The sequence below is a fragment of the Coregonus lavaretus genome, assembly GCF_964263955.1.
Source record: "Coregonus lavaretus genome assembly, chromosome: 10".
Taxonomy (NCBI): domain Eukaryota; kingdom Metazoa; phylum Chordata; class Actinopteri; order Salmoniformes; family Salmonidae; genus Coregonus; species Coregonus lavaretus.
Window position 1 is genome coordinate 43,130,839 of NC_139997.1, and position 27,847 is coordinate 43,158,685.

The 27,847-nt window shown below is 43.8% G+C and overlaps 1 pseudogene across 1 annotated transcript in view; it reads right to left on the reverse strand.

The window, feature by feature from the left end:
• Positions 1-7,578: 7,578 nt before the first annotated feature.
• The window catches only part of LOC311136341 (roundabout homolog 2-like), a 254,109-nt pseudogene continuing 233,840 nt past the window's right edge, over positions 7,579-27,847 (reverse strand). Inside the window, exons 19-25 of the transcript in view lie at positions 26,547-26,674; positions 15,243-15,515; positions 12,189-12,345; positions 11,249-11,506; positions 10,094-10,290; positions 8,592-8,756; positions 7,579-7,856 (exon numbers count right to left, since the gene is read on the reverse strand). The product of the transcript in view is annotated as a roundabout homolog 2-like (transcript). The remainder of the gene's footprint in view (positions 7,857-8,591; positions 8,757-10,093; positions 10,291-11,248; positions 11,507-12,188; positions 12,346-15,242; positions 15,516-26,546; positions 26,675-27,847) is intronic.

Below are 27,847 nucleotides of genomic sequence, written 5' to 3' on the forward strand. Positions count from 1 at the left end.
ATGATTGTGGACTACAGGAAAAAAAAGAGGACTGAGCACGCCCCCATTCTCATCGACGGGGCTGTAGTGGAACAGGTTGAGAGCTTCAAGTTCCTTGGTGTCCACATCACCAACGAACTATCATGGTCCAAACACACCAAGACAGTCGTGAAGAGGGCACGACAAAGCCTATTCCCCCTCAGGAGACTGAAAAGATTTGGCATGGGTCCTCAGATCCTCAAAAAATTCTACAGCTGCACCATCGAGAGCATCCTGACTGGTTGCATCACCGCCTGGTATGGCAAGCTTCCTGCCATCCAGGACCTCTATACCAGGCGGTGTCAGAGGAAGGCCCTCAAAATTGTCAAAGACTCCAGCCACCCTAGTCATAGACTGTTCTCTCTGCTACCGCACGGCAAGCGGTACCGGAGTGCCAAGTCTAGGTCCAAAAGACTTCTCAACAGCTTCTACCCCCAAGCCATAAGACTCCTGAACAGCTAATCATGGCTACCCGGACTATTTGCACTGCCCCCCCACCCCATCCTTTTTACGCTGCTGCTACTCTGTTAATTATTTATGCATAGTCACTTTAACTCTACCCACATGTACATATTACCTCAACTACCTAAACTAGCCGGTGCCCCCGCACATTGACTCTGCAACGGTACCCCCCTGTATATATAGCCTCCCTACTGTTACTTTATTTTACTTCTGCTCTTTTTTTTCTCAACACTTTTTTTGTTGTTGTTTTATTTTTACTTTTTTTGTTAAAAATAAATGCACTGTTGGTTAAGGGCTGTAAGTAAACATTTCACTGTAATGTCTGCACCTGTTGTATTCGGCGCATGTGACCAATAACATTTGATTTGATTTGATTTGATTTGATGATGGCCACTCTTAAAGTCTGATTAATTTTGATTTGATTTATTTTACTATTATAGTGTCATGCATCTTCAGGATGGCCAATCCATATGGGCTTATAAGACACTTCATTTGCTGTAGCAAAATAAAATAATCACATCTTTATATGCACACATACAGTTGAAATCGGAAGTTTACATACACCTTAGCCAAATATATTTAAACTCCTGACATTTAATCCTAGCAAAAATTCCCTGTCTTAGGTCACCACTTTATTTTAAGAATGTGAAATGTCCGAATAATAGTAGAGAGAATGATTTATTTTCACTTTTAGTTCTTTCATCACATTCCCAGTGGGCCAGAAGTTTACATACACTCAATTAGTATTTGGTAGCATTGCCTTTAAATTGTTTAACTTGGGTCAAACGTTTTGGGTAGCCTTCCACAAGCTTTCCACAATAAATTGGGTGAATTTTGGCCCATTCCTCCTGACAGATCTGATGTAACTGAGTCAGGTTTGTCGGCCTCCTTGCTCTCACACGCTTTTTCAGTTCTGCCCACAAATGTTCTATAGGATTGAGGTCAGGGCTTTGTGAAGGCCACTCCAATACCTTGACTTTGTTGTCCTTAAGTCATTTTGCCACAACTTTGGAAGTATGCTTGGAGTCATTGTCCATTTGGAAGACCCATTTGCGACTAAGCTTTAACTTCCTGACTGATGTCTTGAGATGCTGCTTCAATATATCCACATAATTTTGATGATGCCATCTATTCTGTGAAGTGCACCAGTCCCTCCTGCAGCAAAGCACCCCCACAGCATGATGCTGCCACCCCCGTGCTTCACGGTTGGGATGTTGTTCTTCGGCTTGCGAGCATCCCCCTTTTTCCTCCAAACATAACGATGGTCATAATGGCCAAACAGTTCTATTTTTGTTTCATCAGACCAGAGGACATTTCTCCAAAAAGTACGATCTTTGTCCCCATGTGCAGTTGCAAACCGTAGTCTGGCTTTTTTATAGCGGTTTTGGAGCAGTGGCTTCTTCCTTGCTGAGCGGCCTTTCAGGTTATGTCAATATAGGACTCATTTTACTATGGATATAGATAATTTTTTACCTGTTTCCTCCAGCATCTTCACACGGTCCTTTGCTGTTGTTCTGGGATTGATTTGCACTTTTCGAACCAAAGTACGTTCATCTCTAGGAGACAGAACGCGTCTCCTTCCTGAGCGGTATCACGGATGTGTGGTCCCATGGTGTTTATACTTGCGTACTATTGTTTGTACAGATGAACGTTGTACCTTCAGGCATTTGGAAATTACTCCCAAGGATGAACCAGACTTGTGGAGGTCTATAATTTTTTTTCTGAGGTCTTGGCTGATTTATTTTGATTTTCCCATGATGTCAAGCAAAGAGGCACTGAGTTTGAAGGTAGGCCTTGAAATACATCCACAGGTACACCTCCAATTGACTCAAATGATGTCAATTTGCCTCTCAGAAGCGTCTAAAGCCATGACATCATTTTCTGGAATTTTCTAAGCTGTTTAAAGGCACAGTCAACTTAGTGTATGTAAACTTCTGACCCACTGGAATGGTGATACAGTGAATTATAAGTGAAATAATCTGTCTGTAAACAATTGTTGTAGGCACAACAAACTTGTGTCAGGCACAAAGTAGATGTCCTAACCGACTTGCCAAAACTATAGTTTGTTAACAAGACATTTGTGGAGTGGTTGAAAAACGAGTTTTAATGACTCCAACGTAAGTGTATGTAAACTTCCGACTTCAACTGTACAATTGAGAAAACAAAACAAAAACACTTCAAGTATACAACTTATCTTGTCACATCTTCTAAGCTTTGGAAATAAAATTTCCTAAATAGCCATTCAACTTTTTCTTCATCTCTACTCCAGAATAGTTACTGTTTTCTTTGCAACATTTTATTAAACAGTGTAGCTCTCAAATCATATAAAGTACAATAGAATAAGTGCAGTTCATTCTCGATGGTACAAGCCTGTTTTCCAGTGTGTCCTCTGCTTCTGCTGGATGCACAGATTTATCCCCAGGGAAGTGCTAAAACACCTTATTGTACAGCAAAGAACAGTCTTCAATTCTCTTACAGTACAGTATGTGAAAGTCCTTGGGGTCTCGGGCCCCTTTGACTCCAACTCTGTGAGCAACTAGTGGCGATCGGTGCCATTTAAGATGAGGGAGGACAATATATTTTTTTTAATGAGCATGGCCTTATTTCTATTACAGGATATTGGATAACTGTCATTCACATTTAATTCACCAAGCTCAATGTAACATCGATAGGTTTAGGCTACTACATGATACTCTGATTTTTCCTATACTCATCATGAGGTTGCTACAACCTAGCCTATGAATGAATGTTTCCAATGTAGGTGCACAGGTCGAGAGAAAAATTTGTGTAATCAAGGTGAGTGACACATTCAATACCACCTTGCCCAGTCTTGCCTGCATCTAGCTGATTTAGGGTGTAATCATTAGTCCAACAGTTGCAAACAAGAGTTTCTATTGGACAAATTCAGGTACGTTTATCCCCATTTAGTTCTGTTTGCTTCCATTTAAGAAACATTTTTCAACAGAATCGGCGGAATGAATACACCCCTGATCACACGCAAACATAGTTCACTTTCATAGCAGCCACATACAAACAGCATGATCACTTAGCTCATTGTAATTCCTTCTCGCATCTACATGCTCTCCTCCTCTCACCTTTTCCCTTCGCTTTTGGACTTCAGTGCACAACACATCAGCTATCACATCAGCTTTCCAAGCCAAACCTTCATATCATAACCGCTAACCTCTCTACACACAGCCTACATAATTGTCACCATATTAGCTAACGTCATAGTCAACATAACTACTAGAACTAACGCGTTAGTAAACCAGCTACAATCATGCAGTACAGTGTACATTCAGCAAGCAGTTACACCGGTGGGCCCTGGTGGCAATAAAGAATCAAACCAAAAGCTTACCATGACTTGGAAGAGTTCCAGTGTTTTTGGATAGCCACAGCCAGCTAGCTAACATCTCTGTTTGAGCTGGGTATTTGAGTAAGCTAGCTGCATTCATAAGTGAAAGTGAAAAAAATACAAGGAAATCTCTCTCTCTCTCTCTCTTGCTTCTCCTTCATTTTTTAAGAAATGAATTTGTTCAAAACTGTTCAACTAATGTCTTTCTCTCTCTTTGAGTCAACTATTCACAACATTTTATGCACTGCAGTGCTAGCTAGCTGTAGCATATGCTTTCAGTACTAGATTCATTCTTTGATTCTTTGATTGGGTGGACAACATGTCAGTTCATGCTGCAAGAGCTCTGATAGGTTGGAGGACGTCCTCCAAAAGTTGTCATAATTACTGTGTAAGTCTATGGGGGTGAGAACCATGATGGTTTTGTATTGAAGTCAATGTACCCAGAGGAGGACGGAAACTAGCTGTCCTCCGGCTACACCATGGTGTTGAGGTTACTGTAGAACATTGCAAAACAGTGTGTTTTAATCAATTATTTGGTGATGTGAATATATTTAGTATAGTTTTATCTAAAAAGGACAACTTTTTTAATGTTTCACTATTTTTTTAAATGAAATTCACTGAGGAGGATGGTCCTCCTCTTCCTCCTCTGAGGAGCCTCCACTGCTTGAAATGTAACATCCAATCAAAATCTGGCCACTGGGAGACAGCAGACCATTCAAACCATTTTTGCAACACAAAATTATGGCGTGACAACGATGTGAATTTGGAGGTATGGCAACGCGAGACTAGGGTCCACCTGGGGTAATGGTGCTGTAGACTGGGGCCTCCACCCTCTCCACCTGGGGGTAATGGTGCTTTAGACTGGGACCTCCATCCTCTCCTTCCCTCTGTGGTCTGCTGTCCTGTGGCTCCCATGTAATCACATCACACAAGCATACTGTTCAAACTTTGCAATTAGCCAAATTTCATGGATGAGCTGTTCTAGCTGCAAGGCCACCGCTCCATAGCTAGAATCATTTCAAAGGTTTTGTCCACACACGGAATGGCAACACTGAGTAGAGGAAAGGTGTTACATGTGATGACTAAGCTGTCAAGGTTAATCGTTATTAAACTGGGTGTAAAGAAGGGTCATATTACAGAAAGATGCAGGATGTAGGTAGAAATGTAATGGAAAGGACGCGGGGTGGAATAGAGTTGTGTACCTCTCTGTTTGGCCAGTAGGAACAGCCAGGCTTAGCCCAGAGAGATGAGAGATGTACCGTATGTGACAGAGGCTGGAACCAATGCAGTATGCAACAATGATTTGGATATTTGTAGTACTAATGTGATCTCATGTCGCAGTTGTGATACATTAGGTGTAGTGAGTACAGTACATTATAAGACAAATGGAGTTGAAAGGCATGGATGCCCCAGGAAAAGCCACCATAACTCTTTAAATGAATGCAATTGCATTTCGTGAATGCAGTAAATGAGCTACAGTATGTAGACTGCTAACGACGAACATGTCTGAAATGTAATCACCACTGAATTCACATGCATTTACAAAATCCCATAAAGATGATGGAAAATAACTGGAATAAAGGAGAGAATCATCATCGTCATTCATCCTCATCTTTCGTTTTATCATGGAATCCCCAAATCGCCGATGCTAGACCTGTGTTCAATATTTTATTGGTAAATAGATGACTCTGACATTTCCTCCAGTTAGTAAATGTGTTCTGGTGTAGGAAAAGGGAGAGTGAAGGGATGGATGCATAGAAATGGAGTAATAATTATTTTATTTTCCCATTAGCTCTGACTAAGACTGATTTAACATGGAGACGCTTGAGAGAGGGAGACCGAGTATTGTTCTTATTCATATGTAACTCATCTCTGATCCTGTTAAAAGCGTGTGCATTATGCTAATGTAGCGCTTATAAGTGTATGCACATAATGTCCTAATGGGAAAATCAGTATTAATAAAATCAGTATGAACATTTATCATATGAAGAGAATATCTTGGACAATCAACTCACATGCATAGCACAGAGACTCATGGTTGATTCCACATACACATTTTATTTGTATTGTAGGATTGGCTACACTGTACGTGTATTCCTGAGGGCAGACCGGACTCTGGCAGGTACAGAGTTTTTACAGGTGGAGCCAATACAAAGAACAACCAGAAAAGAACCATACAAAGAAGGGAATCAAAACACTGCATTATGAATCTCGTAGGCAAAAACTAGCAACCAGCTGCCCTCCGTGACTGGTTAAAGTGTTAAGGGTATCCTCACTTGGCAAGGGGCTCACTATGCCTAGGTAACCATACATGTCCAGATGAGGGTTCATCTGTTACCAGTCTGTTACCAGGGTGATAGAGGGGCCACATTATACTGCACCAGTAGGATTAAAACAGACGGCCATCACATCTATGATGGGTCTATTATTATAATCTAATTGCATATTGTTGTTAATAGTGCTTGCCAGTCACTCAGAGCAATGGAAACCCAGTCCGAGATTAGCTAGATGTCTAAAGGCCAACATATCTTTATCTTAAGGCCTGTCTCACTATGTTATCACTCTGTTCCCATGGGCAACACTGACAGAGTCCATCTGTGCACACAGCTGTCCACACCTGACCACACCTGAATGGTGCTCTATAGGCCCAACACCTCCCTATCAACAACTAGCTACTGTCCTCTGCCTCTGCATCAGCAGTTCCATTTGAAATGTTACACATAGATGGTTTAACCCTTTATTGATCATTCTGAACTGTAATTATTTGGAGGGATCCAAGTACTGCTGCCTCACTGTCATGGGCATATAGTGTATGGGCAACATTGCACATCTGCCACATCATCCCCATGGACCACTGCAGATTGAAAAACAAAACATCATAACATTTTCTATGTGGGCGTATTTTTTATTTCTGAATTTCTTTGTGTTTCTTATATCTCTGAATACATCTGTGTCTCTGAAAAGCATTTCCTGTGTCATATATTCTATTTTTTAAATGTAAGTTCTATTATAGACACTCCTTTCATCATTCTTCTCTGAGTATCAGCTGATGACTTTGTGCTTATCATCACAAAACGCTCTGTGCAAAGTAAACAACAATACAGTAGTTTCATCAAAATTAAGCAAATATTTCGAGCATTTATGAAAAACAAATGTGGCATCACAGTCCATCAATTCACAATGTAATATTACAAACAAACGAGACAACTTCAATGTCAGATTTTGGCTTGCATAGCAAAGCAAACAAAAATAGAAAAACAAAAAATACCTATTTACAAGAAATGCAAGTCCTTTCACTTTCATGAGTCAATAGCTTAACTGTAGGGATTTTTCTTCTTCATTGATGTAGAGTGAGTTACTGTACATCATGTGACATGAAACAGGAGGGGCATGTGATATACAGTATATTCTTTTGGAAGGAGGGATGAAAGTAACACTGTGTGTCTGTGTGTCTGTACATCGCATTTACAGCTCTGCGTTTCTCTCTCGCTCCGTCTTTCTCTCTCTTTTGTCTTCCAGCCATCTCTTCATCCTCCATCCTGTAGCATTCGCAGAGAGCAAATCTCATTGCGCTTGTAGACAAGGTGTCCTGGGACAGGCAGCACTGGAGGGTCTGACTCATCACAAAGACTCTGAGAGATGAAGACACACAGACAGACAAAAGTGTGAATCTCATGTGATGATATCACATATAACCAACAGTAAATTGCTTTACACCAACCGGAAACAATACCATTGTGTGACTACGGAGAGCCTGAATACGTACATCGTTCCCCATAGCTATGCTCGATGCTGTTGGGAGGCGGGTGGCCGTTGTGTGGGTGGTCTGTGCCAGCCACAGCCCTGTGGCGTGCCCTGCCCAGGGTGCCCATGTTGGAGGATCTGCCGCTCCAGGAGGCCATATGCTGCCGCTCCAGCGTTGAGACCATACACTCCTCTGGGGGGTCCGAGCCCCCAGCCGCCCATGACCCATGCAGCCTTGCCCCCACACTGTGGACAGGCTCAGGGGCAGGAGAGGCCACTGAGGAGGGAGAGTAGGACATGAGGCTCAGGTTAATACTGCCCCCAAGGTGGGTTATACACAGCAGCCTTTGTAATCGGTGGAAAATGTCACAGGGATCAGCATGGAGATATACACTGAGTGGACAAAACATTCCAGAACATGGACTGACCAGGTCAATCCAGGTGAAAGCTATGATCCCTTATTGATGTCACATATTAAATACACTTCAATCAATGTAGATGAAGGGGAGGAGATATGTTAAAGAAGGATTTTTAAGCCTTGAGACAATTGAGACATGGATTGTGTATTGTGTGCCATTCAGAGGGTGAATGGGCAAGACAAAATGTTTAAGTGCCTATGAACAGGGTATGGTAGTAGGTGCCAGGCACACCAGTTTGTGTCAAGAACTGCAACGCTGCTGGGTTTTTCACACTCAACAGTTTCCTGTGTGTATGAAGAATGTTCCACCACCCAAAGGACATCCAGCCAACTTGACACAACTGTGGGAAGCATTGGAGTCAACATGAGCCAGCAACCCTTTTGAACGCTCTCGACACCTTGTAGAGTCCATGCCCCGACGAATTGAGGTTGTTCTGAGGGCAAAAGGGGGTTGTGCAACTCAATATAAGGAAGGTTTTCTTAATGTTTTGTACACTCAATGTAGCTCGTTATAAACCACATTCAACAAAGGAGATCCCATCCACCCTCCCCATCTCTCTCTCTGTCCTCTCCCCCCCCCACCCCATGTCTTACCTTCTGTGGGGGAGTCTCTCCGGCGGGGCAGTGTCCCAACAGTTTCTGCCCGAGGTTTGCGTCCAGTGTGTGTGGCCCTCTGGTGACCGAGGCTCTGTGTGCCCAGAGCACTGCTCTCTGTGGAGCCTGAGCTGCCTGGTCGACCCCGCTGGGAGTAGCCTTTACCTACAGGGGGCGATGGAGAGGGGACACAGGGACAGAGAATTAGAGAGATGCACAACATAGTTAATCAGTTTAGATTTGCAAGCAATTACTTATTATCATAGAGTTTAGCAGTGCAAAAGCTATGTTAGAAATGATTCAGTGAAAGTGCTAAAATTAACACAAGTATGAAAAAATAACTGTTGTAAATCAAATTAACTGAGGAGAGGAAGAGAGGAGAGGGGGTAAAGATCAGTGCAATAAACCTTCCTAGATAAGACTGTTTGTGTGGGTAGTATGGGTAAACTTTCATATCTTGACAATTCAAGGAAAAAGACACATTGTGGTTATAATTCCGCTCCCATCCTAAATGCATTTGCCTTTTTTCTCTGTGTGTGTGTTGGCCTGGTCTCTGCGGGAGAGGAGACAGCGGAGAGACCATTGTAGAGATAAGCTGATCTAGCGTAGCCTTCTCCCCATAGAGGCAACACAGCAGATTAATGCACATCACCTACTTTATCACAGACACACCACAGTATATCAGCACTGTCTCCTGTGTCTCAGCCAGCACACCTTATGTTCCATCATCTCCAAGAAAACTGACTAGGACTGAACCGTGGTCTCCCCCACAACTCAGACTAGGGGTCTACAAAAACACATCACACTCTTGACCTCTGGATCTGAAGTCCCCACACCTTGTGCTCTCACTCTCCTCATAGCTTTTGATGTCAGACACTCTTCCGAGTCATTAGCTTTCATTCAGAACATTAGAGAGGCTAAAAGATTAAGTGTTTAGACAACATGGTCATAAACTTGAAATGGCATCGAGTAATTGAAACAAAAAGCCTAAATTAGATATCGTAGAGAAATTATTGGATCCATCTGAAATCAAATAACTAGCTAGTTTAATGTTTCTTTCTTTAATGGAGATGGATTTCACTCATGTGTCCACACCAGATTGCACAGAATATTTTCTTTATTTCCCTTTCATTCAATTCCTTGTTAAAATTAATGAGTCTGAATATCACAGTATGAAACAATCAGACAATTGGGTCTGAGTATGACACAGTACGGTTGAGAAAATTGGAAATCAAAAAGCTGTCAGTCGAAACTGCATAATGTGCAAGGCATTTAGTCTCCATAAGTGGTGACTGAATAAAACCATATTGCTATTGCCAATTTTTCTCACTGCTCCCAAATCTTTGTCATCCTGCTCGATGTAAAGACGTGTGCACCTGACCGCACTGTGAAAAGATGAAGGGCATGATCTGATTGTGTGCTTATGGGTATGTATTTGTGTGTGTGTGTTTGTGTGCATGTGTGTGTGTGTGTGTTTGTGTGTGAGTGTGTGTGTGTCTCACCTGAGCCCTCCAGGTTGTCCATGCTGCATCCGGCCGTGTAGTCAAAGCCACAGAGCTGATGTGACACTCCGTAGGCTTCATCCTCCTCCTCTTCCTCACACGGGATGTTGGTCCCCAGGTCAGACCCCAGCGTGCTAGACACGTACCCCATTGGAGGGACAGGGGCCTTGGGCGGGTGTTGGCTGCCATTCATATGCCTGTATAGAACATGAGGGAACATGTTATGGCGCTGAGGCTAGACACAGAGCGGTAGATAAAGACACTAACAGACAGGAAGTAAAGGACAAAACACAAGTCCATGAACAACCAAATACCAGAGTGCAGTACTAGGGCCCCGTTCAGCATGGGCGAGTCTGTGTGTGGGAGATTTAATTAATTATTTTCCATGTGCGCCGCGCTGCGAATGCGTCGGCTAATTCCGCGGCACTCGTGCTCACACTTACACAATGAACTGGTAATTGTCTGGGTGAAGGGAGAAGAATGGCAGGCTGGGCATGGCTATCAGTAACATGTCTGTTATCTCCCCCACAGCTGTCCCCTCTGAATCCTTGCCCCACGCCTCGCCCCACTACGGATGAGACACCCATGTAATTAGCAGCTCTTCTTCTTGTTGTCAGAGAAGCGCGCTAGGCCAAACCCCATCATTACCCCCTCAACACGTTTTCCTACTGACATGACAAGTTTCCCAATGAGGTGTAATCAATGAAGGGCTGTTTTTATATTTTGCAAGAAACATGAAACCAGGGGATAGGATGACATACACTCGAAAACACTGGCTATTGATATGCAAAAGGATCCAGATCAATTGGAGAGAATGACAGCTCATTCATCCACAGCACAAAGCAGAAATTACCAGGTGAATATCTCATGATTGAAATATCATAGGCAATTTAATCTAACAAGTACCTGTGGCAATTCAAAATAACACAAAGTACAGTACTTATCTTCATTGCACAGTGGAAAGTGGATACATAACACTCAAAACATGTAGCAAGCACAATTGTTGTATCATATCATGATCTACGGATACATAGAAAGTAGTGTCTCTCGCCAGACTCAGACTTGAGAAGAGACTACATAGAAAGTAAAGAGGTATAATTCAAAAAAAGAAAGAAAGACATTCACAGATCCAACAGTAAGTTCTCTCCTGCTCACCATGTTTGTTTGGCCACTTGGTACTGGTAGGCTCTGGTCAGCTCATCCAGGTGGGCCTGCAGCATGGACTGCATCTCCTCGTGGTGGGTGGAGCTAAGGGAGGAGGATAACGGTTGGCTGTAGGGAGCTGCTGCCGGGGAGGAGGCCACTCCCCTGAGGGGCGGGGTGGGCACTCGCTCCTCCTCCAGATCGCCGTCCAATCCCTGGTGGAGGTACGTCTGAACAGGAAGGGGCGGGGCCCAGCTGTTGCTGTCATACCTGCAATATGGACGACAATGTGTGTAATTCGGACTAAAACCTTATACTGTACTTCTCTGTGGATGTGTGTGTCTAAGGTGCTTAGAATTCTAAGTAAGTGTTTTACTGCTAGTGCACAGTGACCTGCTCTCAGTGTTGTATGCTTTGCTAACAGACAAGTACAATTGTTTTTCTACTGGTTTGTATTTTGCCGGACCATTAAAAACATTGTTATCTGATGTTCTATCTCTCAGCAGAGGGAGAGTGGGAATTACACATATTTGCTGCTGTTTGTAACACAGTGTCTTTTTCATGCAGAGTAATGAAGGTTTCCTCAGTATGTCTAGTACATGCACCGGCAGTGGGAGCTTACTACTCCACGTAACAGCCTGCTGCTCGTCTGTGCTTAGCGCTCTCCTTGTGTACACAGACACACGATGCATGTGCACACACACACACACATACATACACACACACACATCTAGAGATATAGGAGAGTTCCAGGAAAGAGAGAGCCACGCTGGTTACAGCTAATTAGGAGAGGGTTTGCTTTCCTCTCAGTGGTTCACTGACAGACCTCAGATCCCTTATAGACAAGAGAGGCTGCATGTGTTCCTTGTTATTATTTCACTTCCTGTGTAGCATCATGATATTATGTATGTAGGTATAGACCTGTGGCCAGACAGAGAGAATATTATCTTACCCTCCTCCATGGTTCTCTGGGGGGTAGTGGTCTACCTCGGTGCCTGGCAGAGGGTGCATGGGTGGGGGAGGCAGGGGCATGTTGACCCAACAGGACCCATTGGATTTGGAGGTCTTTGTCCCACATTTCGACTTCTTTTTCTTGCCGCCCTTTCCACCTGAGGAGGGGAGAGAGACAGAAAGACAGATAGAGAGGGAAGGGAAGTCAGAGATTGATAGTTTATCTTATCAGCCTAGTCTCTGCCTCACAATACGGAGATATCCCTTCAGCCCGCAAGCTGTGGGTTTTAATGAGCTGATACTATTCCCCATTGGGTTCAAACACACACACACACACACACACACACACACACACACACACACACACACACACACACACACACACACACACACACACACACACACACACACTGCTGATTGGAAAGCTATTTTATCATCACCTGGGCTTTCTCCCTCTCTTTCTCCCCCACCTGGCTCTCATTATTTCTTTCCTCTCAGTGTGCTGACGGAGCACTAGGACTTTTCCTCTATGTTGACATTTCTTAAAGAGGCGTAGAGACCTGGGGCCCGGGGCTGCAGGCTGGCTTCCTCCCTCCCTCCGTCTGTTCCCTCTCTTCCTCTTCCTCTCTGTTCCTTATCTCTCTCAGGTAACCAGCATTCAGATGAGCATACAGCCCAGAGCACACATGAGAATGGCCAGCCGGCCGACCAACATACAGACAGCCTGAGACTCTCTCAACAATACGCCTCCGCTCCGCACAGCCAAGCTAATTGTACAGTGGGGAAAAAAAGTATTTAGTCAGCCACCAATTGTGCAAGTTCTCCCACTTAAAAAGATTAGAGAGGCCTGTAATTTTCATCATAGGTACACGTCAACTATGACAGACAAATTGAGGAAAAAAAATTCCAGAAAATCACATTGCAGGATTTTTTATGAATTTATTTGCAAATTATGGTGGAAAATAAGTATTTGGTCACCTACAAACAAGCAAGATTTCTGGCTCTCACAGACCTGTAACTTCTTCTTTAAGAGGCTCCTCTGTCCTCCACTCGTTACCTGTATTAATGGCACCTGTTTGAACTTGTTATCAGTATAAAAGACACCTGTCCACAACCTCAAACAGTCACACTCCAAACTCCACTATGGCCAAGACCAAAGAGCTGTCAAAGGACACCAGAAACAAAATTGTAGACCTGCACCAGGCTGGGAAGACTGAATCTGCAATAGGTAAGCAGCTTGGTTTGAAGAAATCAACTGTGGGAGCCATTATTAGGAAATGGAAGACATACAAGACCACTGATAATCTCCCTCGATCTGGGGCTCCACGCAAGATCTCACCCCGTGGGGTCAAAATGATCACAAGAACGGTGAGCAAAAATCCCAGAACCACAAGGGGGGGCCTAGTGAATGACCTGCAGAGAGCTGGGACCAAAGTAACAAAGCCTACCATCAGTAACACACTACGCCGCCAGGGACTCAAATCCTGCAGTGCCAGACGTGTCCCCCTGCTTAAGCCAGTACATGTCCAGGCCCGTCTGAAGTTTGCTAGAGTGCATTTGGAGGATCCAGAAGAGGATTGGGAGAATGTCATATGGTCAGATGAAACCAAAATACAACTTTTTAGTAAAAACTCAACTCGTCGTGTTTGGAGGACAAAGAATGCTGAGTTGCATCCAAAGAACACCATACCTACTGTGAAGCATGGGGGTGGAAACATCATGCTTTGGGGCTGTTTTTCTGCAAAGGGACCAGGACGACTGATCCGTGTAAAGGAAAGAATGAATGGGGCCATGTATCGTGAGATTTTGAGTGAAAACCTCCTTCCATCAGCAAGGGCATTGAAGATGAAATGTGGCTGGGTCTTTCAGCATGACAATGATCCCAAACACACCGCCCGGGCAATGAAGGAGTGGCTTCGTAAGAAGCATTTCAAGGTCCTGGAGTGGCCTAGCCAGTCTCCAGATCTCAACCCCATAGAAAATCTTTGGAGGGTGTTGCCAAGCGACAGCCCCAAAACATCACTGCTCTCTAGAGGAGATCTGCATGGAGGAATGGGCCAAAATACCAGCAACAGTGTGTGAAAACCTTGTGAAGACTTACAGAAAACGTTTGACCTGTGTCATTGCCAACAAGGGGTATATAACAAAGTATTGAGAATCTTTTGTTATTGACCAAATACTTATTTCCCACCATAATTTGCAAATAAAGTCATAAAAAAATCCTACAATGTGATTTTCAGGATTTTTTTTTCTCATTTTGTCTGTCATAGTTGACGTGTACCTATGATGAAAATTACAGGCCTCTCTTTTTAAGTGGGAGAACTTGCACAATTGGTGGCTGACTAAATACTTTTTTCCCCCACTGTATATCCACGGGTCAAAACACAAAGGAATCCCTGCCTCTGCTAATCAAATTAATCCAAAGAAATGCGCCTTAATTCTCTGACATTTCTAGGGTAGAAAAACTCCTGAGGCTGAGGAGTAGAAATCGACATGAAGAGAGAGGAGCGATTAACAACAATATCCTCAGGGTCCATTTTCAATGAAAATGTAAATATAACATTCCCCTCTCTCTGCTGCCCCCCTCTCTCGCGCTCTTTAACTTGTTTTTTTGTGTGCTCTCTCTCTTTCCCTGTCTGCTCTCTCTATTGAAGGCGGCAGGTAGCCAAGTGGTTAAGAGCTTTGGGACAGTAACCGAAATGTTGCTGGTTCGAATCCCCGAGCCAACTAGGTGAGAAATCTGTCGATGTGCCCTTGAGCAAGGCACTTAACCCTAATTGCTCTGGATAACAGTGACAACTCAACATTCTGCTCTCTTTTCCAAACAATCTACTGAAAATAATCTCTTCTTCTATTGATTCCAGACTCTAACATTCTTTCTTTCTTTATCTCTCTTTTCCTCCCCCTCTACTACTCCTATTGTTATTCCAAAAAGCCATCTAATGAATGCTAAGTTTCACTCGGTGACTGACCATCCAGCCGATGCTACAATCTAGGGAGATCTGATGCTATGCTTTAGGGCACGCTCCTTTAGAGCACACACGCAGTGGCGTACTGTTGCAGGGGCGTCCGTCGGTCAATGAGTAGCCCAGGTTGGCCATCTCCTGCTGGGCTCGAAGGGAAGCCTTCCAGCGAGGGTCTGGTCTGTCCACAGCCAGCTCATGGAAGCTGTTGGACTGCAGGATCTGAGTGGTGGCGTAGGGGCTGGCCTGGCTGCCACGTGCTGGGCTGCTGTAGCCCGCCTTGCCTGTGAAGTCTATACTGCTGTAGATGGCACCGTCAGACAGCATGGTACCTGTCTTTTCACCCGCTCCGGAGGGCAGCACATCTGAGATGAGCGAGACAGCAGGAAACAGACAGAGATTCATGGAGAGATAAAGTTACCAATCTTTAAGGTCAGTGTGTAACACATTAGCACTCCCTGCTGCTCCAGTGTTAGGCTCCCTGGATTAGTTAAACTGATCTCAAACGAACTGAGATGAATCAAAGTGATTAGCTAGCAGAATAATTATCATGTTGCCATGCAATGCCTTGTAGGGGCCCTACACTGTGTCCAGGGAAAGGGCCTGTCACACAGGGCTGACCTTCAGCTTTACCCACAGTAGCCCCGGGTTGCTCATCAGCCTGGTGGGAGCTAAATGAGCTACACATTACAACTCTCCTTCTCAAACAGCCACCGCCACAAGCACATATCTGTTATTAGGGGTTCAAGCCAACGAAGCTGGTGAAACCCTATTGATTTTGTTGTTGTTGGTTAATATTATTCTGGTTATGGACAAAGTTCTCACAACGCAATGTTTTCCAGACTGAAAACAACATGGCCGTTACTGAACAATAAGCATGTAATTGTGCGTGGTCTGGCACATAAGTGCATATAAATCAGTCACATATATTCGTATTGTAACAAAATGTTGTACATATGTTCCAAACACTATGAAGACTCAACAAGTGCAAGCACATTCAAATCGACACGGTGGAGCTATAACGGGAACATGTTTATATCTCTTGATCTGTTTAACTCAGAATGATGAAATGTGGCACACATGCTCAGGGATATGAACCTAGCTAACCTGTAAAGTATAGTTCAGTTTGTCCGCATGGTGATGCTGTTGGAAAGGAAAAAAACATTTTGCAAGCTCATTGGCTCATAGCGGTCACATTGTTTGAGCTAGAGTCATGGAAAATATTGTGTTTGAAGATATGCATCCATAGATGCTGTATACCAAACTACTTTAAAGTAGTCAATATCATTAAAAATAGTTCAAAATACAGTGGGCTCCAAAATTACTGGCACCCCTGACTGGCAATGCACAAACAATACTTTAAAAAATATAAACAATATAATTATAGAGATAAACTCAAAAGACCAACATTTGAGAAATACTGTACTATATTAATGTTATAATGGAACCCACCAAAATCATTTATTGATTTAATTAAAAATCAATGTCCTCCAAATCAAGGTTTCACAATTAATGGCACCTTTAAAGATTATTGTAAATAACATCTACCAAAATTAAACCAGGAATTAAATTCCAGTTTATCTAAGTCTTAAGGAACTACACTGCGCAAAAAAATAAAGGGAACACTAAAATAACACATCCTAGATCTGAATGAATGAAATAATCTTAATAAATACTTTTTTCTTTACATAGTTGAATGTGCTGACAACAAAATCACACAAAAATTATCAATGGAAATCAAATGTATCAACCCATGGAGGTCTGGATTTGGAGTCACCCTCAAAATTAAAGTGGAAACCACACTACAGGCTGATCCAACTTTGATGTAATGTCCTTAAAACAAGTCAAAATGAGGCTCAGTAGTGTGTGTGGCCTCCACGTGCCTGTATGACCTCCCTACAATGCCTGGGCATGCTCCTGATGAGGTGGCGGATGGTCTCCTGAGGGATCTCCTCCCAGACCTGGACTAAAGCATCCGCCAACTCCTGGACAGTCTGTGGTGCAACGTGGCGTTGGTGGATGGAGCGAGACATGATGTCCCAGATGTGCTCAATTGGATTCAGGTCTGGGGAACGGGCGGGCTAGTCCATAGCATCAATGCCTTCCTCTTGCAGGAACTGCTGACACACTCCAGCCACATGAGGTCTAGCATTGTCTTGCATTAGGAGAAACCCAGGGCCAACCGCATCAGCATATGGTCTCACAAGGGGTCTGGGGATCTCATCTCGGTACCTAATGGCAGTCAGGCTACCTCTGGCGAGACCTCTGGCGAGCACATGGAGGGCTGTGCGGCCCCCCAAAGAAATGCCACCCCACACCATGACTGACCCAGCGCCAAACCGGTCATGCTGGAGGATGTTGCAGGCAGCAGAACGTTCTCCACGGCGTCTCCAGACTCTGTCACGTCTGTCACAGTGTGAACCTGCTTTCATCTGTGAAGAGCACAGGGCGCCAGTGGCGAATTTGCCAATCTTGGTGTTCTCTGGCAAATGCCAAACGTCCTGCACGGTGTTGGGCTGTAAGCACAACCCCCACCTGTGGACGTCGGGCCCTCATACCACCCTCATGGAGTCTGTTTCTGACCGTTTGAGCAGACACATGCACATTTGTGGCCTGCTGGAGGTCATTTTGCAGGGCTCTGGCAGTGCTCCTCCTGCTCCTCCTTGCACATAGGCCGAGGTAGCAGTCCTGCTGCTGGGTTGTTGCCCTCCTACGGCCTCCTCCACGTCTCCTGATGTACTGGCCTGTCTTCTGGTAGCGCCTCCATGCTCTGGACACTACGCTGACAGACACAGCAAACCTTCTTGCCACAGCTCGCATTGATGTGCCATCCTGGATGAGCTGCACTACCCGAGCCACTTGTGTGGGTTGTAGACTCCGTCTCATGCTACCACTAGAGTGAAAGCACAGCCAGCATTCAAAAGTGACCAAAACATCAGCCAGGAAGCATAGGAACTGAGAAGTGGTCTGTGGTCACCACCTGCAAACCAGTCCTTTATTGGGGGTGTCTTGCTAATTGCCTATAATTTCCACCTGTTGTCTATTCCATTTGCACAACAGCATGTGACATTTATTGTCAATCAGTGTTGCTTCCTAAGTGGACAGTTTGATTTCACAGAAGTGTGATTGACTTGGAGTTACATTGTGTTGTTTAAGTGTTCCCTTTATTTTTTTGAGCAGTGTATATTGAGCCATTACATCATTTTCTGTTTCACTAGGGTATAAAAATGAGGTAACACGCATGCAATATCCCTTTGTCATCCAACACCATGAAGAAAACAAAATAACTGTCACGGTTTCGGCCGAGGCTGCTCCTCCTCCTGGTTCGGGCAGGCTTCGGCGGTCGTCGTCCCCGGAGTACTAGCTGCCACCGATCTATGTTTCATGTTCGTTTGGTTTTGTCTTGATGTTGTACACCTGTGTCTTGTTAGTCCTCGTTAGTGTCCTATTTAGTTCTCGTTGTGTGTGTTTGTCTTTGTGTGTGATTGCTCTTCTGTTTCGTGTTGGAGCTACGTACTTCCCTCCAGTGTTTTGGAGAGGTTTTTCGCACATATTAGTGCGCCGTTTGTTTGACGCCTGTGTGCGCCGTTATTTTGCCTTCGGGCTTATTGTGCTTATTTTCTACGTGAATATTGCACTTAAGTCTTTTGGACTGAGCTTCTGCGTCCTGCGCTTGATTCATGCACCACACCCACCTTCAGCACCCCTTGACAATAACTGGCAGTTCAAAAGAGACAGATGGTTGTAGACCTTCATAAATCTGGTAATGGCTACAAGAAGATCCACAAACTATTGAATATACCACTGAGCACTGTCAGGGCAATTATTAAAACATTTAAAAGATATGGAACAGTTGAAAACCTCACGGGTAGAGGAAGCAAATGCATTTTGCCCCCCAGGATAGGGAGGAGGATGGTGAGAGAAGCAACAAAATCCCCAAGAATCACTGTGAAAGAATTGCAGGCCTTGGTGGCGTCTTGGGGTCACCAGGTTTCAAAAAGCACCATCAGACGCCACCTCCACAGGCTCTTTGTAAGGGTTGCCAGAAGAAAGCCCTTTCTGACCCCAAGACACAGATGCAAGCGCTTGATGTTTGCCAAACGTCATTTAAATTATGACTAGAAGAAGGTGCTCTGGTCAGACGAGACCAAAATTGAACGTTTTGGTCAGATACAGCATCGGCATGTTTGGCGTCGAAACATAGATGCATATAAGGAGAGGCACCTCATACCCACCTTGAAATATGGTGGTGGGAGAGTGATGTTTTGGGGCTGTTTTAATTCCAGAGGTCCAGGGGCACTGGTTAAGATTGATGGCATAATGAATTCCACCAAGTATCAGGCAATTTTGGCTGACAATCTGGTTGCCTCTGCCAGAAGGCTGGGACTTGGCCGTAGGTGGACTTTCCAACAAGACAATGATCCAAAACATACCTCAAGATCCACACAGAAATGGTTCTGTGACAACAAAATCAATGTTCTGCCATGGCCATCTCAGTTGCCGGATGTCAATCCAATTGAAAATCTGTGGGCTGAGTTTAAGAGGGCAGTTGATAAACACAAACCCAAGAATGTGAAGGATCTTGAAAGGATCTGCGTAGAGGAATGTTCCAAAATCCCTCCAAATGTGTTCCTTAACCTTGTCAAACATTACAGGAAAAGACTCCATGCTGTTATCCTGTAGTGGTTGCACTAAGTACTAAATGAGGAGTGCCAATAATTATGAAACCTTGATTTTGGTGAAATTCATTTTGTATTAAATAACTGTATGATTTTGGTTGGTTCCATTGAAACATTAATAAAGTACAGTATTTCTCACACATTGGTATTTTGAGTTTATCTCTATAATTATATTGTTGATTTTTTTTAAAGTATTGTTTGTGCATTGCCAGTCAGGGTTGCCAGTAATTTTAGAGCCCACTGTATAGTGCCTTCAGAAAGTATTCATACCCCTTGACTTACAGTACATTCAGAAAGTATTCAGACCCCATGACTTTTTCCACATGTTGTTACGCTACAGCCTTATTCTAAAAAAAACATGTTTTTATTCGCTCATCAATCTAAACACAATACCCCATAATGACAAAGCGAAAACAGGTTTTTTGAAATGTTTGCAACAAAAAATAAAGATACCTTATTTACTTAAATATTCAGGCCCTTTGCCATGAGACTCGAAATTGAGCTCAGGTGCATCCTGTTTCCATTTATCATGGGATGTTTCTACAACTTGATTGGAGTCCACCTTTGGTAAATTCAGTTGATTGGACTTGATTTGGAAAGGCACACACCTCTCTATATAAGGTCCCACAGTTGACAGTGCATGTCAGAGCAAAAACCAAGCCATGAGGTTGAAGGAATTGTCCGTAGAGCTCCGAGACAGGATTGTGTCGAGGCACAGATCTGGGGAAGGGTTCCAAAAAATGTCTGCAGCATTGAAGGTCCCTAAGAACACAGTTCGGCCAAACTGAGCAATCGGGGGAGAAGGGCCTTGGTCAGGGAGGTGACCAAGAACCCGATGGTCACTCTGGAGCTCCAGAGTTCCTCTGTGGAGATGGTTGTCCTTCTGGAAGGTTCTCCCATCTCTGCAGCACTCCACCAATCAGGCCTTTATGGTAGAGTGGCCAGACGGAAGCCACTACATGGTTAAAAACACATGACATTCCGCTTGGAGTTTGCCAAAAAGCACCTAAATGACACCCAGACCATGAGAAACAAGATTCTCTGGTCTGATGAAACCAAGATTGAAATCTTTGGCCTGAATGCCAAGCGTCACGTCTGGAGAAAACCTGGCACCATCCTACGGTGAATCATGGTGATGGCAGCACCATGCTGTGGGGATGTTTTTCAGCGGCAGGGACTGGAAGACTAGTCAGGATCAAAGGAAAGATGAATGGAGCAAAGTACAGAGAGATCCTTGATGAAAACCTGCTCCAGAGTTCTCAGGACCTCAGACTGGGGCGAAGGACATCGAACCTAAGCACACAGCCAAGACAATGCAGGTGTGGAGTCGGAACGTCTCTGAATGTCCTTGAGTGGCCCATCCAGAGCCCGGACTTGAACCCAATCGAACATCTCTGGAGAGACCTGAAAATAGCTGTGCAGCGACGCTCCCCATCGAACCTGACAGAGCTTTAGAGGATCTGCAGAGAAGAATGGGAGAAACTCCCCAAATACAGGTGTGCCAAGCTTGTAGCGTCATACCCAAGAAGACTTGAGGCTGTAATCGCTGCCAAAGGTGCTTCAACAAAGTACTGAGTAAAGGGTCTGAATACTTATGTAAATATAATATTTATGTTTTTATTTGTAATACATTTCCTAACATTTCTAAAAGCCTGTTTTTGCTTTGTCATTATGGAGTATTGTGTGTAGATTGATGAGGAATGAAAAAGTGAAAATATATTTTTAGACATTTTAGCAAATGTATTGAAAATGAAATATCTAATTTACGTAAGTATTCACACCCCTGAGTCAAAACTTTGTAGAAGCACCTTTGGCGGCGATTACAGCTTTGATTCGTCTTTGGTATGTCTGAATCAGCTTTGCACATCAGGATTTGGGGATTTTCTCCTATTCTTCCTTGCAGATTTTCTCATGCTCTGTTAAGTTAGATGGGGAGCGGCGGTGAACAACAATCTTCAAGTCTTTCCACAGATTTTCTATGGGATTCAAGTCTGGCCTTTGGTTGGGCCACTCAAGAACTTTCACATTCTTGTTCTGAAGCCATTCCAGCATTGCTTATGCTGTATGCTTGGGGTCATTGTCCTGTTGGAACATAAAGCTTTGCCCCAGTCTAAGGTCGTTTGCATTCTGAAGCAGGTTCTCATCAAGGATTTGCCTGTATTTGGCTCCATTCATTGTTCCCTCTATCCTTATCAGTCTTCCAGTCCCTGCTGCTGAAAAACATCCAAAGGTATACTTTCATAACAAAGGTATACTTTTGGTCACACCCACTTTTCAAGATGGCGGCAAGCATGTTTTTCATGGATGTTTGTCTCCATTTCCCTTTGTTTCATCTGGCCGTAAACACATTGGAAAACAGTGCAATATCGCATACAGTGTTTTTAAGGAGACATACAAAACGGGTCTGCTGAAACTCTTGAGGCATACTTGGATATACCTTGGCACCCTACTCTGCACTGTGGCATTATCTGAGCAGACACCTGCCTACTGTTGATTTCATCCTTCCACTTGACATTGTGCCTTGGATGTTTTTGGACTACTCCACTTGGATTGACTCTTTTTAGATTTTCTCAAGGCTGCGTTAAGATATTGACTCAGAGACAGATCAAGCCCCGCTCAGGTAATACCTAGGGCTGTGGTGGACATTACATTTTGTCAGCCGGTGATTGTCAAGCAAATAACTGCCGGTCTCATGGTAATTGACCGTTAATTAACATAAACACATTTAGCATCTCCTGGCTTCCACTCATAGCCTACAAGCCACTGATGCAGACCTTTGGAACATCTATATTTGAAAGTCTAATAAATCCATGTAATTTAGCCTACACCATCACAATAAATCCATTATTTATTTTAGACAGGGCTAAAGAAAAATTATATGAAGAAAATGTAGTCTATTTCAAAAGAACAGAATAGCATACTCTGAATTGTCCTTATGTTAGGCCCTGGTCTGGCTATGCCATATGGCTGTTGGCTACACTACTTCATTTAGCAGACAAAATTTGCTTAGAATTCCATGGAATTATTTTATATTATTTTGTAGTATGAAGAATACAATTGAACATAAGTGAATAAAATAGTGCAGCCGTCTTCATCGACCTGGCCAAGGCTTTCGACTCTGTCAACCACCGCATTCTTATTGGCAGACTAAATAGCCTTGGTTTCTCAAATGACTGCCTCGCCTGGTTCACCAACTACTTCTCAGATAGAGTTCAATGTGTCAAATCGGAGGGCCTGTTGTCTGGACCTATGGCAGTCTCTATGGGGGTGCCACAGGGTTCAATTCTTGGGCTGACTCTTTTCTCTGTGTATATCAATGATGTCACTCTTGCTGCTGGTGACTCTCAGATCCACCTCTACGCAGACGACACCATTTTGTATACATCTGGCCCTTCATTGGACACTGTGTTAACAAACCTCCAAACGAGCTTCAATGCCATACAACACTCCTTCCGTAGCCTCCAACTGCTCTTAAACACTAGTAAAACTAAATGCATGCTCTTCAATCGAACGCTGCTGGCACCCGCCCACACGACTAGAATCACTACTCTCGACGGGTCTGACCTAGAGTATGTGGAGAACTACAAATACCTAGGTGTCTGGTTAGACTGTAAACTCTCCTTCCAGACTCACATTAAGCATCTCCAATCAAAGTTAAATCCAGAATCGGCTTCCTATTTCGCAACAAAGCCTCCTTCACTCATGCTGCCAAACATACCCTTGTAAAACTGACTATCCTACCGATCCTTGACTTCGGCGATGTCATTTACAAAATAGCCTCCAACACTCTACTCAGCAAATTGGATGTAGTCTATCACAGTGCCATCCGTTTTGTCACCAAAGCCCCATATACTACCCACCACTCTCTTGTTGGCTGGTCCTCACTACATATTCGTCGCCAAACCCACTGGCTCCAGGCCATCTATAAATCACTGCTAGGCAAATCCCTGCCTTATCTTAGCTCATTGGTCACCATAGCAACACCCACCCGTAGTATGCGCTCCAGCAGGTATATCTCACTGGTCATCCCCAAAGCCAACACCTCCTTTGGCCGCCATTCCTTCCAGTTCTCTGCTGCCAATGACTGGAATGAACTGCAAAAATCTCTGAAGCTGGAGACTCTTATCTCCCTCACTAACTTTAAGCATCAGTTGTCAGAGCATCTTACCGATCACTGCACCTGTACACAGGCCATCTGAAATTAGCCCACCCAACTACCTCATCCCCATATTGTTATTTATTTTGCTCATTTGCACCCCAGTATCTCTATTTGCACATCATCTCTTGCACATCTATCATTCCAGTGTTAATACTAATTGTAATTATTTTGAACTATGGCATATTTATTGCCTTACCTCCATAACTTGCTACATTTGCACACACTGTATATATATTTTCTGTTGTATTTTTGACTTTATGTTTTGTTTTACCCCATATGTAACTCTGTGTTGTTGTTTTATTGCACTGCTTTGCTTTATCTTGGCCAGGTCGCAGTTGTAAATGAGAACTTGTTCTCAACTGGCTTACCTGGTTAAATAAAGGTGAAAAAAAAAGAAAAAAAAGACAGGGCCTGCAACCTCCTATTGAACGTAGCTTGTTTGAGTTGGATTTTCCATGTGACTTGAGTTGATGCGTCTTAACATTAGGAGCTTACTTCCTAAACTAGATTACATCAAGATCTGGGCTATGCAGACGAATCCAGATATTCTGGTATTGATTGAAACTTGGATCTATGGGGACATTCTGGACACTGACATTTTTTATTGAGGGTTACTCTTAAAGGGAGTGCTCCTAATCTCAGTTTGTTACCTGTATAAAAGACACCTGTCCACAGAAGCAATCAATCAATCAGATTCCAAACTCTCCACCATGGCCAAGACCAAAGAGCTCTCCAAGGATGTCAGGGACAAGATTGTAGACCTACACAAGGCTGGAATGGGCTACAAGACCATCGCCAAGCAGCTTGGTGTGAAGGTGACAACAGTTGGTGCGATTATTCGCAAATGGAAGAAACACAAAAGAACTGTCAATCTCCCTCGGCCTGGGGCTCCATGCAAGATCTCACCTCGTGGAGTTGCAATGATCATGAGAATGGTGAGGAATCAGCCCAGAACTACACGGGATGATCTTGTCAATGATCTCAAGGCAGCTGGGACCATAGTCACCAAGAAAACAATTGGTAATACACTACGCCATGAAGGACTGAAATCCTGCAGCGCCCGCAATGTCCCCCTGCTCAAGAAAGTACATATACAGGCCTGTCTGAAGTTTGCCGATGAACATCTGAATGATTCAGAGGAGAACTGGGTGAAAGTGTTGTGGTCAGATGAGACCAAAATCGAGCTCTTTGGCATCAACTCAACTCGCCGTGTTTGGAGGAGGAGGAATGCTGCCTATGACCCCAAGAACACCATCCCCACCGTCAAACATGGAGGTGGTAACATTATGCTTTGGGGGTGTTTTTCTGCTAAGGGGACGGGACATGTACCGTCCATCGTCAAAGGGACGATGGACGGGGCCATGTACCGTCAAATCTTGGGTGAGAACCTCCTTCCCTCAGCCAGGGCATTGAAAATGGGTAGTGGGTGGGTTTTCCAGCATGACAATGACCCAAAACACACGGCCAAGGCAACAAAGGAGTGGCTCAAGAAGAAGCACATTAAGGTCCTGGAGTGGCCTAGCCAGTCTCCAAACCTTAATCCCATAGAAAATCTGTGGAGGGAGCTGAAGGTACAAGAAACGTCTGACCTCTGTGATTGCCACAAGGGTTTTGCCACCAAGTACTAAGTCATGTTTTGCAGAGGGGTCAAATACTTATTTCCCTCATTAAAATGCAAATCAATTTATAACCTTTTTGACATGCGTTTTTCTGGATTGTTTTGTTGTTATTCTGTCTCTCACTGTTCAAATAAACCTACCATTAAAATTATAGACTGATCATTTCTTTGTCAGTGGGCAAATGTACAAAATCAGCAGGAGATCAAATACTTTTTTCCCTCACTGTATAATCTCAACCCGGCACAGCCAGAAGACTGGCCACCCCTCAGAGCCTGGCTCCTCTAGGTTTCTTCTTAGGTTCCTGCCTTTCTAGGGAGTTTTTCCTAGCCACCGTGCTTCTACATCTGCATTGCTTGCTCTTTGGGGTTTTAGGCTGGGTTTCTGTATAAGCATTTTGTAACATCTGCTGATGTAAGAAGGGCTTTATAAATCAATTTGATTTATTGATTGACCTAGCTTGAACCCCGGCAACGCTGCTTACAGGTTTAATTATTATGATTATTATGATTCTTATGATTATGATTATTATTCAGCTAGTATAAAAGTGTATTGAACCAATCATGCACAGACAGAAGAAACACATACACACTCCCATCAAAGTTCTTGTCAGTTTTTTTAAAAAGCCAATAGTGATGAGATAGGTAGCGTGATCCAGAGAGACTGAGAGTCCGAAGTGTGTGTGACAGCCTGTCAGTGTGCCTGCTGAAGTATACCCTCCACACTGAATAATGCATGCAGCTCATACATGTATTAACAGCCTCTCACTCTGGGCACCTGACCTCTGACCTCTGGCCTCACTGTTGGGCCGTGGTGTGGCCGTGGCATAGTGTGACACCTTGGTCAGCTGGGAGGGTCTGGGTCAGCCCTCTCTCAACCTCAATTCTCTAGTTCCCTGGGTTTGGTTCTGTTTGACCAGGGGTGATATCTCTGTGTTCTTACCTCCTCTGCCAAAGTTTCCTCGGTCCTTGGTACCTCCCAAGCCCCCATTTGCTGGCAGGCTGGTGGAGGGCCAGGAGTCAGCCAACCAGGGGAATCCTGGGTCACCGGCTTTCAGCAGACCAGGATGACTGTTTTTAGAGAGATATATAGAGAGGAGAGGGCGGGAGAAAGAAGTGATACATAGAGAGAATGGGAGAGAGGGGAGGGAATGTGAGATTGTTATTAGGCAAAACTCTGGTGCTGTCTGAATCCCAGCGATATTATTCATTTTCTCACATGTTGTTATACCGACTGGTTCAACAACAAATTGCTGTGGAACCTCATTCAGCATATCTGCTCCTCGGGAGCAGCCTGGAGTAGAGGCAACAATAAACAAGCAAACAGAGAGACATAAAAAACTGACAAGTCTACAAATCAGTGCTGGGCTTTAGTGCCCCTAAACTCCCCTGGGGAAATGGACCAGGACTAAATGCACAGACATTAAATCAGTTTTAGAGCCCAGCACTACAGAAATTTCCATTTTAAATGTAGAATCATGGAGGGCCTTCTGGCGGTTAGCCTGCCAGCCCGGGGAAGTTGGGTAGTGTCTCCATAGCAACACAACCGGCAACGCTCATAGGATGGTTTGGTGAAACCACCTCTCCCATATTGCACAGGAAATTGGCAATTTCACTCCATTGTCTGAAATAAATACAGAAATATTTATTATATTATATTTTGTTACTAGGAGTAGAATAATGAACAGATAAAGGTACTTAATTTGACCTGTATTGTCACAGAAAAATAATCCTGCAGCAACAGGATTTGAACATTTAGTGTCACTTGATCGGTGGTTAGGATGCCATGGTCGGTGGTTAGCTGGTCAAAATGAGGCTACATGAAAAGTGCAAATGCTGTTAATATAATGTGTTAGTGTGGGTTTTATGTAAATCACAAAGCTCATCTTTATTTCCTGCGGCTCAAGAAAATTCTCAGCAACAACAGTGATCAAAATAAGATCATATACTGTATCTGTATTTTTCACAATTTTATATCCATGCTTTTACCCTATTACCTTATCTAGTTGTTGGTATAAAGAGAGTCCTCAGTCACATGCCTCACATGCCTTTGTTTGCATTTGGTTAATTCATGCAGTAGTCCACAAATGCATTTCCCTGTGAGCCAAGCCTGCCAAGCGCTCAGGGAATTGTACACATCTGACTTGTGATGGCTTTAAAGGTGTTTAAACAAGTATGGGAGTAATTTCCATATTAAATCACACAGGCATGTTCACACAAATTTACACAGACACACACATCCAA